Genomic DNA, 14,102 nt, shown 5'->3' with positions numbered 1-14,102 from the left:
AATGTATTTTGAGGTAGCGCTGTTTTTATGCACCTTCTAGGATCTTAAAAGGGTCGGACGTATCGATTTTAGCTGCATGATACATTAAAGAAATAAATGATCAGAGTATAAAAAAGCATAAAAACAAACAAAAATAAACGCATATAGTTATTTAAAAGGTTTAAAAGTGGATAATATATGTAATAATTGAATGTAATAATTATGTAAAAGATGCGCCTGTAAAGATTTTTTTTTATTTTAGCGTTTATACAATAATTTATAGTTTAAAATCAAATAAAATACAAGATAAACAGCTGAAATAATTTTGATAGTTTGAAAAAAAAAAAAAAACTTTCGAAAGATTTTGGATCTCGTTAAAAAAAACTGCTGATAAAACGTTTGCGCTCAAAAGAAGGCGGGACTTGTGTGGTGTCGACCAATCAGATGACGGATTTGGAGTTTGGGCGGGGCTTGGGTAGTGCAGAGGCTCCAACAATAGAAAGCAGGCAGAGGTGGTTTCACATGGATTATCAGCAGGAGCTGGGTTCCTTCTCCAGCCCTCGTTTTGCAAACAGGACTTTCTGTTATCAGCTCGATTTCTGATACGGATAAGAGATTTGTCCTGTAGTTTGATCTGATTTTGGAGGAATCTTTGGGATTCTGATCTGTTCCATCCTCAAGCTGCATTTCAGCAATGAGAAGTCAGTAGAGTGGAGTGGAATAGGAATAGGTGGAAGAGAAAAGTGACAGAATTACAGGAATACCTACACAACCCAGCAAAGGATGGAAAAATAAACCCAGTATTTGATAAGTATGTTTTTCTTTTCATTGTTATTGTTTTTTTTTTTTTTTTTTTTTTTTTTAAAGCAAACAAAAAAAAGGAGAAGCATACAAGATCTTGATAGTGCTCCATGCATTTGGTCAGATTTCTTCTTAATTGCTCATTGATGAAATATAGACATTGCATTGTGTGAAAGCATTTCGAGCTGCACCAGCTCAGGTAAAGCTATACCCAACTGACCATGAGCGCGTGACAGGTGTGGGTTAAATTATGCATGCATCTCAGACAGATTTCTACACCAGGAGAGCTTTATAAGGTGTGAAGAACAAAAGAATAAATAAAGAAATAAATTATATATATATATATATATATATATATATATATATATATATATATATATATAATTATAGTGATTTGTTTGTTTTTGTTTGCAAGAAATGTCAAAATGCACACAAAACATTCCATGCACACAGATTTTATTTTTCAATTAAATATAAAAATTCATTATTTTAATTCATATTGTATATATATTTCTTTTAAGTATACTGTTACCCAGCCAAAAATATATTAAAAAGTATATTTTGTGTGTTTTTAATAAGAATGGCAACCCATCAATTGGAATGTGTAATAATGATGATAATATTTTAATTTATAATAAGAATTTTTTTTTTATAATTATGATTATTATTGTTATGTATCAGTTTGATTAACCAAGCGTGTATTGCAGTGCAGAGGGAGTAATGATTTCCTCACATCTGTCGAGCTCTCTCTCTCTCTCTCGCTCCCTCCCTCTTTTTTCTGTGTGTATGTGTGTGGAATGCCGGGATCGCCTTTTCTACCTAAGTGTCTGTGTTTTCTATCCAAACAGTGAGTTAACTCGCACCAAAATGTCACTATGACAGATGTAAAGAAGCATCTCATTAGTAGAAGCATCCCAAATATTTGGTGTTTGAGGTGATGGAGCAGAGCTGCACATTAAGCAAAAAAATAAATAAAGTGTGGTTCATACAAATATATGTTTATATTAGTGATTCAAACTGGATTATTTATATGAATTGCTTTGTGGAAGGTGCATCGTTAAAACTTATATAAATAAAAAAATAAGTGAATTGAATTGCAAAACTGTAGTAAATGGACATTTGGTGCAGCTCAGATGAGGATGGGTTCCCTTTTGAGTCTGGATCCTCTTAAGGTTCCTTCCTAATACCATCTCAGGGATTTTATTGCACCATTTGCTCACTCATTAGTGATAAACGTGTGTAAATTCAAATTGCATCTCGTATCTTTGTTAAGCCGCTTCAGGACAGTGATCATTGTTAAAAGTGCTGTACGAATAAATCGAACCGAATATCGACAAACCGGTGTGAGAACATTAAGGCAAGTCCATCTGAACGTTTACAGTACGAGCATTCGTGCATTATAGATCGATGCCAGAAATTGAAATCAAGAATACCACCACACAGGAATTTCAGCGAGTGCCTGGAGCAAAGTTTGGTTACATGTCCGATGTGTGTCAAATCGATCGCACTCGTAGATGTTAACTCCGAGTGAGGGCTTTATTCTGAATATGATTCAGGAGTACCCACTGGATATCACACACGTGCATTCACACCTAGGAGAAATCTATTTCACGTCTTCACACGGTGTCATCTAAAGATGGATTTTCTGGACAGTTGTGTTTTAACGCACTCAAATCGGATCGAAATCCACAAATTGGAGGACGGTGTGGGATTGTGGAAAACGTTGTATGTAGAATATAGTGTAAAGACTGGCAGCGATTGGCTTCCGATTGAAGAGAGCTCCATCCAGAGGTAAGGACCATGATGAATTAAGGCAGGTCCTGAAAGAAGAAAGGGACAGGGACCAAGCTTGGACATGGGCTTCAGGTCATTGTCTTGTAGTATGGTGAAGTTGGTGCCATTTTAGCTGCAATCCAGATGGAATTACGGTTGCCATGTTAGTTCAGGATTCCTTTCACCCTTTCCTTTGGAATGAATCTCCAACCTTGCTTGCTTTAAAACAATGCCAAACCATTAAGCTTGGACCTCCGTGTTTGACTGTGGGGGTGAGGCAGTCTGCTAACATCTTCTCTCCTATTCTCCATTTAACATAAGTTCTTCTAAAGCCAAAAATGCCACATTTAGACACATCTGTCTACCAAGCTTTCCTCCACTCATTCACTGTCCCTGTCCTGTGAGTTTTAAGTTTTTGTCTTGGTGTTTTTTCTTAGTTCGTCGTATGGAAACAAAAGGAACATGCATGTGTCTCAAAAAGCATAAGAGTTCAATTTCAATAAAAAATAATCTTAAAAAAAACATTAACATCTTACAAAGCTTCAGCACTGTGTGTGTACTACCATGTTTTTGGAAAGTGGGAGGAAATCTAGAGAAACTGGAGAAAACCCATGCAGACGTGGTCATAACATGCCCAAAAGCTCAGCCTAGACGGTAACACGAGCTCAGGATCGAAACCGGGGGGATCCCACAATTCAAAAAAAGCGCTAACGCTACAAACCGTGCAAATCCACTGGCGAGAAAGAAATGTCTGGCATCCATGGAAAAACGCTTTGCAGGGTGGAAAAAATGTGACCTTTTTACGACGGTGTGGAAGAAAACGTATCGATTATTGACCTGAACTGAAATCAAAATCGTTTCCCTCTTCTGTGTGTCTCAATCAAGAATTCATTGGCATCGTTTTTGACAGCCGGTATCTGTTTACAATCCGAGTCGATTAGGCTTGTGTCTGTTTCACTACAGCACCTACTGTAGCTATACAATGCATTGATCAGAGCCTGACATTTACAGCCTGAGGCGCACACACACACTTAGCGAACAAGGTTTTATACGTTTAAAAGCATTTAAATGACGGTTCATTTGGTTCTTCACTCTGACATCTGACAGGTTTTTGTAATATTGTCCATTTCGAATTCAGATTTCTGGTACACAAGCCAAACCTACAGCAAAGGATTCATGCCCAAATACTGAACATTTCATGCCAGTTTAAGCTCCGATACGAACCCCTCATATCCATCTGGTGCAATGCTCATACAGAACCCTGGTGGTGATGGTGATTTGTGCAAATAATTTAAGAATTTCTCATCCCGTGAGCAGACTTTGTAGAGAGACAGCCAGCTGTGGTAGTCAGTTAGTAACGATGCCCTTGGCCCTGCTGCAGCTGTTGCATTTCTTTCTGCGTTATTAGAGGTGGCATCCAGGAGATCACATGACTGCTAAGAAAGCTCCGAATGATTCAGAGAGGGGGAGAGAAAGAGACTGTGAGAGAGAAAGAGAGAGCGATTTGGGATACACAGACACTGCAGGTATAAAAATTATATATACACTATCGCCAAAAGTATTGGGACACCTGACCTTTCCGATATCCTTATATGTGGTTCTTTTCCAAAGTGTTACCACAAAGCTGGAGGCACTCGATTGAACAGGACGTTTTTACTTGAACTCTTTGTTCCAGCATGCCGATGCCAATGTGCACAAAGTGAGCTCTTTAAAGATCTGGTTTACATGCTCTGGAGAGGAAGATCTTGCTGCTATAGAGCTCTGATCTCATCCCTACTGAACACCTTTGGGATGAATGTGAACGCTGACTGCACCCCAGGTCTCCTCACATCACCTACATCAGTACCTGCCTTTCATAACACCCTTGTGGCTGATGAACACAAATATCCATAAGCACACTCTAAAATCTAGTGGAACATCTTCCCAGAAGAGTGGAGGGAATCATAAGAGTGAATTGGAACTAAATGTGGAATGCAACGCTCCAAAAATCACATTTAATAGATATCAATCAGTCTTTGACTCATTAATGTCATTCTATAAATAGATCGGTGTGTTTAGAGTAACATTCGAGTATTTTCACAAGATGACAAAAAATGATAATAGAACATTATTGTCATAATAAATTCTAGTACTTTGGATACTTTGGATATTTAAAGGCAAATACTTTTGTTTTTTTTTTCTCAAGTGAATGTTTAAAGGGACACTTTTACTTTTACTGGACTCATATTTCCCCTAATGTATCTCTACTTTAGCTCTACTTTAGCTGAAGTACGAGGTTTGTGTACATCGTCCACCACTGGGTATGAGAGATTGTAAAATCGTGAAAAACAAATCACTAAAATCACGCTTCTAGAGTCAATCCGATTTCCTTTGAGCAGTTTCTGCTGGCGAAGCACAAACTTTGCGTTCCTTGGCTCTGTGATCTAAGCTCACAAATTCACACTCGGTGATATCCTCACACGGCTGATTGATGGCTTATCAGGCTTTCCCTTGTTTTCCTCATTAAGCATCTGCACCACTGAAACGGTGACTGCAGTGAAAAAGGATGAAGTATTGGCGTGAAGGAAAAAGTCGGGACAAACGAGGATAAGAAAAGGAACGGTGGTGTAGAAACAATGAAAATGTTCCGTGGTGGTTAAGCGTGTCTGAAGTTTTCAGCGTGTCCCAGCTGTTGGGATGCTCCACACACAGGCAGCTTTGTTCTGTTCCGGTACACCAGAAGCTCCACAAAGATGCTTCTGTGCTGCAGGAGCTTTGTGGTCACTGCATGTGTGTGTGTGTGTGTGTGTGTGTGTGTGTGTATGCATGTGATAGTGTGGTTCACTAGCAACAGCTTTGAAAGCTTTACTGGCTGTGAACCTGCTCAAATATTGAAATACCTCGCACTTGTCTCCGGGCGAACCGGTTTTGCAACACCACACAATTATGCTGATAAATACATCCTTACAGGGTCTTACATGAAACGATACACACTAGCAAAACGCTAATACTTAAAGAGACGTCACTTGCATGTGCTTTTTGCGAATGCATTGTGTATACTTTGGATGCTTTAAGCTATATTTTGGAGATCCACAAAGAACATTAGCCTGAATAGAGTCATATGCAAAATAGTGGTGGTTAAGAGGAATAATGACTCAAATGATCATGTGTGCTGATTCTTCTCAATAGCTTTTGAAAAGACATTTCAAAATACACTGTCTAGATTTCAGTTTGTGGAGATTTGTGCTCATTCAGCCACAAGGGCGTCAGTAAAGTCACTGATGTAGGTGAGGTCAGGAGTCAGTATTTCAATTCTTTCCAAAAGTTTATGAGCTCTATAGCAGGCCACTCAAGATCTTCCACTTCAGCCCATTTAAACCATTTTATCATTGATTTTCACGAAGGTGCACAGGGACACTGGCATGCTGGAAAAGGATTGGGTCTCCTAGTTCAATTAAATAGAAATTGTAATGCTAAATCTGTAATGCAACTCCTTTGTGATAACAGTTTGGCAAAGAATGCTATATGGCTGAAAAGTCAATACTTTTGTCCATATAGTTGAATTTCCAAATGAAAAATTAAAGAGCATTTGCGAATAAAGTAAGCAAATGAGGTATAATTAGAATAACCGTCCTCGTTATTACGATACATCATTTTCTTCTCAACTTCATGAAACAGGCTTCCTGCAAATGTAATATGTGCTCAATGGTTGTATTCATTTATGCTCCGTAAACTCAGCCTTTAGCAAGTCACCTTGTGCTTTGTAATGCTCTATATTTAAAATACCGTTTTGCCGTTTGGTTCAGACATTTTTGGGGTCATTATCGAGTTTGTACGGTTTTTATTTTGTCAGTGGGCTCTTTAAACAAATCCATTAAGACAAACTTGCTTTTAAAATCTCATTTTCTGTATTTAAACATTAGTAGTAGTTTTTTTTTATTTTTTATTCTTTTTTTTTTATAAATTTCTGTCTCAAAGCTCAGAAATGTATCTTCCTTTTTACTTAAGGAGCCAAGCAGAAAGAAGAAGAAGAAGCCTTGGTTAATCTGAAATCCGACATTCCTCAAGTTCTTTGAATGGTGAACATTTGTGGAGTTATAATTACATATAACCTTTTCAGAAAGTGTCTGTTGTTAGATTGTGTATATAGATATAAAGGTCTCGTAAATGAACAGGGCAAATACAAACCCTTTATGGTGCTAAATGAAAGGCTTGATTGTGGAGCGGAGGTCCATTTTTTCAGTTCCTGCTGTGAGAGGAGGAACTTTTCCTGGAGGAGAAATACTGCTTTTGTAGTGAAGGGTGAACATTGGACAAATTGTATCGTTTACACATTAAAGATACAAATGAAGATATAATTACTTTACACTTTTATAATGGTTTTAGTTCCTTGGCCATTACAGGAATTTATCTATAACTCAAAAGAAATAGCAATTTGTAACACCCATCAAATTTTTTAATTTCGGCTCATCTGTTTATTGTCATCATCTTTTCCACCCGTTTCGTCCAGTTCACAGAGTGACTCCAAGTTAACAGTGTAAAGGCTTCGTCCTTTACTTTGAAATGAGTTTGCAGCATCAGACAAGTTAGTACAACATTTACAACATGACCTTTTAATCATCGGTTTGAGAAGACAATCGTTTTACTAAAATTAGCCAGCTAGCTTGTTTCTAAGCTAATCGCTATTGCCTGCCTGCTAGCTTGTTGTCAAGTTGAGATTCGTCTTCATCTGCTGTAATTTCTCATAACGGTGCATGAATTTTTAATGCTGAAGAACTGAATCAGGTTTGTACCTTTATAAAGTGCTTGCGAAGTAGCTTTTTATGAGGAAAAAACCCCACCATGGAGGCGAATATAGTTTTTTTTCTCGATTACACATTTCAGGCATTGTAAGACGGGATAACGTTATTAACAATAAACAAGGCGACATAGAGGTAGATTTATACAACGGTGTTGAATGTGATTATATTTCTATAACCGATCAGGTTGGACAGAAGATCTGGCTAAAAGGCAACCAATAGTAACACTAAACAGGCATTGATAAGAAACTGTAGATTTGTTTAGGTTCATTTGAACCGTATGGTTTTCTGTTTAGCACTTTTTTCAAGGAGTATTCAGTGTCAGTACTGTAACAGAGATAACTACTAAGTGGTCAGGTTCCTTATGCAAACACTCCCAGGTGCACACAACTCAGTTTTCAATATTTGGGAAAATTAGATTGTAAGAAAAATGCCCTAGGTCTTTATTTTACTTTATTTATTAACATTGAAAACAATGTTATTTTATTTCAGCACGTATGTCCTGCTAAAGTGGACTGACCCTGTTCCTGAAACAGACTAGGAATACAATTACTGAACATGTAAATAAATGTAATGAAGTCATAGTCACTGCATGCATTCAGAGGAAACTAAAAGTGTGCCGACTCTTCCTTATACCGCAACACGCCTCGAGGTCAACGACGTGATCAGGATCGAGGCTAAGAAACTTTCCAGTCATGGATAAGAGGCTATTCATTTCACTGTTACCTTTTATATTCTAAAAAGAATAAACTATACTGAAGAAAAAAAAAACTTCTACCATTGTAGGCAATATTTACAGAAACAGATGAACAAATACTCTTTCACATGGTTGCCATGCTCCTGATGTTGAACTTGTGCGAGAGCATAATAGAGTACAGCCTTCGGGGAATAAAAAGAGGTGGGAATTATTTCATATTTTCAAAGACCAACATCATCCAAATGAGTGTTTTAACTTCCCTTTATTTTTATCACATGAAATGAACCAGAGCACATAAATCATGTAAGTTACACTCCTGCAGAAAAGGGCGCAACTAGCAAAATATGAAGCTTTTAATGATAAGAACGAACCATTGGACAGAAAATGAGCAAGACTGAACCAAATGCACTCCTGAGACTCTCCAGCGTTTTCAAATCAGAGAGTAAAATCCCTTTGTTTTATAGGTCCTTCAGTCATCTCCTTTTGTTTTGCAGTTAGATACTTAGTCCTGGTGCTTTATATTTAGCACATTTGTAGATCCTCCTGTTTTCTAGGCTGATAGATAAGCCCTGGTGTTTTATGTTTGAGTTGTCGGTAGTCTTATTTTATTTTAGTCAGATGGTTGAATCTCCTTCATTTCCAGTGTGCTAGTTTGGTTCTCTGATTTGTAGTGTGCTATTTAAGTGTCCTTGATTTGTAGCTAGAATGAGCAGGAATGAAACAAATGCACTCGTGAGACTCTCCTGTATTACCATTTGTTTATATACTTTTGCCGATACACTTATCTACTTTTATGCAAAAATAAAATCATGATATCTGATGTGAAATTAAGAACCTCTGGGTTCACCACAGTTTTTTTGGTTGCTCACCAACTGTTTGAAGCTCATCAACACTGACTGGAACAATATTGACTCCTCTTTCTGTAATAAGCTGTTTGCACTTTTACCCACAAAGCTTTTTATTTATTTAAATAAAACCAATTTGAAAGAAATTCCACACTAAGTATTTCTGTTCTTGAATTATTTTCTGACCAGAATTTTTAATTTTTTTTTAAATATCATAAGCTTCATACATTGCCATTTTTGTTGTTGTTGTTGTTGTTGTTGTTGTTTTTTTTGCTAAGGAGTATAGTGTAAATACACAACTTTGGAACTCGTCACTGAAAGTTAAATGATCTAAAATTTTAGTGTTTGCATTGTGAAAAAAGAAACCTGAGAGTAAATGCAGAATGTGTGAGAAGTGTCCCAGAGTAACGCAGGAGAATTAGGTCCTCTAAATGACCAACGTATTTTGGTTGAACTAGGCATTAAAAATAATAAAATTTAATTTATTTTTTATTTGTATAGCACTTTTAACAATGAACATTGTCTCAAAGCAGCTTAACACAGATAATGTGGTGATAAAAAATGAATATGTTCTTTATAAGTGTAAGTTTGTCCTTGATAAACGAGCCGGTGGCGACTGTGGCAAGGAAAAACCCCAAGATGGCATAAGGAAGAAACCTTGAGAGGAACCAGACTCAAGAGGGAACCTATCCTCGTCTGAGTTGCACCAAATGTACATTTATTGCAGATAAACGATGCTTTTCTGCTCACCATGGATGTAATGTGTGGTTAAATGGTGGTCATCATCACCTTACTATCTGTTTGAAACAGTCTGGCTATTCTTCTGTGAACGTTCTCACCAACATTTTCTACACATGGAAAACCAGATTGGCATTTTGTGAAATACCCAAAAAATTCTGCGTGGCACCAACATCAATGCAAGTCATTGAGATGACATTTTCCCCTTATTCTGATTTTTAAATTGAACATTAACCTAAAAACTCATCTTTGATTTAATGCTCTCACATGATTGGCTGAATGAGCAGGTGTCAAGTCCTTGCTCAAGGGCCCAGAAGTCCAACATCTTATCCACTGAGCTACCACTTCCCTTTAGCTTGTATCCACCAAATAATATTAAATAGTGCGCTGGAATCCTCTGTGAGATCTGCTATCTTTCCATGCAGCACACTTTTAGCCACTGTTACTTTCTTCTTGTTTACTCCTTTACTCTTGCTCTAATTCACTCGCTCAAGCCTGTAATGGACATTCAATACTCGTTCATTCTCAGTCCTGCTTGCTTGAGCTTTTTCCTCCTCTGTGTTTGCTCTCTCTTTCACAGACATCGGTAGAAGTTAATTGAGTGTTCGGAACCCCTGCACCTCGATGCGACTTATTAAAAGCCCAGGTTCCTCCAGGCTCTTTTGCGGTCACGCAGAAAACTAGACGACGCACTAGGTCCTGCTCTCTCGTTCCTCAACATCCAGCTGATCCTGCTTAAAGTGACTGGCATTTAAATCAAAACGTATGTTTATACTGTTCTGATGCCCACTGCCACCAGAACTAACTTGGCAACGAAGCGATTCTGCTGTAGTCTGGAGCGTTTGTGCAAAAGGCAGAAGAAAGAGAAGCTCCTAGCCTTTATCAGCTGCCTTGTTTAGCAATGCAAATCAAGGTCTGTGGTAATAAGGCACGGCTCAGCCGAAGGCGGAAACTTGTTCTCTTTACAAGATTCATCAGGAGAACAAGCCCATGTGCCCTTTTGGACACCACCGGATAGTTTTGCATTTCAAGGCCTTCCATATAGCTCGAATTCAATTCGTTTTTGAACCACATGCAACCACTGCAGATAAATAGTTGCAATTAAGTCTTATGATTTATAGATAATAATCAGCCAATATAATAAAATACTGTGGGGGAAAAAAAGAGACGTTTGGGTAAGTAAATGGGAATGACTTCCTTAAATATAAGATTTTTTTTCAGGATGAATTGTTGGTTTTGCACGTTAGCATGTTTTGCTGTTGCATAGTTAAGATCCAGTTTTTAGTTTTATTTAACCAGGTAGTAGTTGAAACCTTGTTTTTAAAGTTAACTAGTTGAGTCATTTTGTTTTGCATTTGGAGAGATACTGAAGCTCGAGTTTTTTTTTAATTAACAACAAAAAAATCCACTTGTTTTGTAGATCCTTTAGTCAACTCCATTTGTTTTGTAGTTAGTTAAGTTCTGGTTCTTTATATTTGGCACATTAGTATATACATCTCCTTAATTTGTAGTCTGCTAATTAAGTCCTGGTGTTTTATATTTGACTAGTTGGTAGTTGATTCTTTTTGTTTTGAAATCTCATTTGATTTTTAGTCAGCTGGTTAACTCCCCTTGATTTGTAGTGTGCTATTTTAGTTCCCCAATTTGTTGTGTGCTAGTTACATTTTCTGAATTTGCAGTCAATTGAAAAATCCCCTTGATTTGCAGTCAGCTAGTTAAATCCACTCGATTTCATGTGGGCTAGATAAGTGTCCTTGATTTGCAGTCAGCTAGTTAAGGCCACTTGATTTCTTGTGGGCTAGCTAAGTGTTCTTGATTTGCGGTCAGGTAGTTAAGTCCAATTGATTTCCTGTGGGCTAGTTAAGTGTCCTTGTCAGTACAGTCAGCTAGTTAAGTGTCTTTGATTTGCAGTCAGCTAGTTAAGTCTACTAGATTTGCAGTGTGGTCATTTATTTCCCTGATTTGCAGTGTTCTAGTTTAGTTTTCTGATTTGCAGTCAGCTAGTTAAGTCCACTTGATTTGCACTTTACTAATTGATTTGCACTTTGCTAGTCCCTTCATTTGCAGTGTGCTAGTTTATTCCATTTAATTTAAAGTCAGCTAGTTTACTTCTTCAATTTGCAATGGCCTGGTTTAGTTCTTTGAATTTACAGTCACCTGGAAAGTTAACTCAGCCCCCTTGATTTGTAGCCAGTTAGTTATGTCCCCTGGCGTAACGTTTGCTAGCTCAATCCCCTTGATTTGTAGGCAGGATGTTGTGGATATTTTGACTCTGTGTTGGATTTTTACCCAGAGGTGAACATGGTGTCCACTTACACTCCCAGGGTTGGGAGAGATTCCTTTACATACAAAGATGAACAGGTGGTGACTGGACACAGATTTTCTTCAGATTGATAACGTTACTCTGCAGTTACGCTCCAGGATCAACAGCTCTGTATTATTCTTTTTTTTAAACACACTGCAGGTTGTCAAGAGTCTTAACATCTATGAAACAATACACTCGGTAGCAACAGCTGTTGGTGCAAAGCTATAGTTGATTTTGAATATTCAAATGATCCTGTATGCCTGTTGTAAATATGGTGGAAGCCTTTGATGTTGATCCAGGATCTGGATTTTTCTCATGGGCTTTGGGAAGGTTTGTTTACATATGGCCATAAAGTGGATGCTAGTCATTTTTCCCATGGCATACAAAGTGTCTTTGCTGGTGGCACGAAATAGGCTGCTTTTCCTTCTCACACTGCTTTAATCTTTAGTCAACTCTGCGTTGGGAAGCCGTGAGACCAAGCTGGTTGGACAGTGCATCACTTTTTCCACATTTTATGTTATAGCTTTAATCCAAAATGGATTAAATTAATTATTTTCCTCAAAATTCTATAAACAATACCCCATAATGACAACGTGAAAGAAGTTTGTATAAAATCTTTGAAAATGTATTAAAAATAAAAAATATAATATTCACAGTCTTTGCCATGACACTCAAAATTGAGCTCAGGTTCATCCTGTTTTCACTGATCATCCTTGAGATGTTTCTACAACTTGATTGGAGTCCACCTGTGGTGAATTCAGCTGATTGGACATGATTTGGAAATACACACACCTGTCTATATGAGGTTCCACAGTTAACAGTGCATGTCAGCACAAACCAAGCCATGAAGTCTAAGGAATTGTCTGTAGACCTCCGAGACAGGATCATATTGAGGCACAGATTTGGGGAAGGGGACAGAAATATTTCTGCAGCATTGAAGGTCCCAGTGAGCACAGTGGCCTCCATCATCCGTAATTTGGAAAAAGTTTGGAACCACCAGGACTCTTCCTAGAGTGGGACTCCAGGCCAAACTGAGCGATCGGAGGAAAAGGGCCTTAGTCAGGGAGGTGACCAAGAACCCGATGGTCACTTTCAAAAGGCTCCAGCATTTCTCTGTGGAGAAAGGAGAACCTTTCAGAAGAACAACCATGTCTGCAGCACTCCACCACTCAGGCCTTTATGGTAGAGTGGCCAGACGGAAGCTACTCCTCAGTAAAAGGCACATGACAGCCTGCCTGGAGTTTGCCAAAAGGCACCTGATGGACTCTCAAACCATGAGGAAACCAAGCACCACTAATCACCTGGCAAATACCATCCCTACAGTGAAGCATGGTGTTGGCAGCATCATGCTAAGGGGAGGTTTTTATTGGCAGGAACTTGGAGACTAGTCAGGATCGAGGGAAAGATAAATGCAGCAATGTAGAGACATGATGAAAACCGGCACTAGAGCACTCTGTACCACAGACTGAGGTGATGATTCTTCCAATAGGACAACGACACTTAGAACACAGCCAAGATAACAATGAAGTGGCTACGGGATGACTCTGTGAATGTCTGAGTGGCCCAGCCAGATCCCAGATTTGAACTCGATTGAACATCTCTGGAGAGATCTGAAAATGGCTGTGCATCAATGCTTCCTATTGAACCTAATGGAGCTTGAGACGTTCTAAAAAGAAGAATAGAAGAAACTGCCCAAAAATGGATGATCAAACTCAAAAAGAGGCTGTTATTGGTGCCAAAGATGCTTCAACAATTTATTGAGCAAAGGCTGTGAATTCATAAGACCCCCTTCTTTCACTATTATGGGGTATTGTTTGTTAAAGTTTGAGGAAAAATAACGAATCAATTTTAGAATAAGGCTGTAACTTATCAAAATGTGGAAAAAGTGAAGCGCTGTGAATACTTTTACAAATGCACTGTAGATGATTTGATGTGGGCCAGATGATGAAAAGTTTAGAAGTTTTTACAGCTCTTAAGTCACTGCTGTTCAATTAATAAGGTGGAGAGAATATCTCCTAGGCAGTAGCAATACCAGTATCCATGTGGGATGCAGAAATGATCACATACCATTTTAATGTGCATATGTAGCTCCCTCCTGATTCCAAAATGTGGATTTTTAAAGCAAAAGGGATGGGGTTCTTGATTGTGCCATGCAGCATGGAGCTGGTTTAGATTTGCATGAACCT

The 14,102-nt window shown here is 38.2% G+C and overlaps 1 protein-coding gene across 3 annotated transcripts in view; it reads left to right on the top strand.

Annotated features, from left to right (window-relative positions):
• Positions 1-439: 439 nt before the first annotated feature.
• Positions 440-14,102, top strand: part of wasf1 (WASP family member 1) — a 93,082-nt gene continuing 79,419 nt past the window's right edge. The window contains exon 1 of one of the 3 annotated variants that reach the window (XM_083535098.1): positions 440-790. The gene's annotated coding sequence lies outside the window, so the exon portion shown is untranslated. The remainder of the gene's footprint in view (positions 791-14,102) is intronic. The other 2 variants (XM_083535099.1, XM_083535097.1) reach the window with 2 other exon arrangements.

This window comes from Silurus aristotelis, assembly GCF_946808225.1.
Source record: "Silurus aristotelis genome assembly, chromosome: 29".
Lineage (NCBI taxonomy): Eukaryota > Metazoa > Chordata > Actinopteri > Siluriformes > Siluridae > Silurus > Silurus aristotelis.
This window is presented reverse-complemented; position numbering and strand designations above follow the sequence as displayed.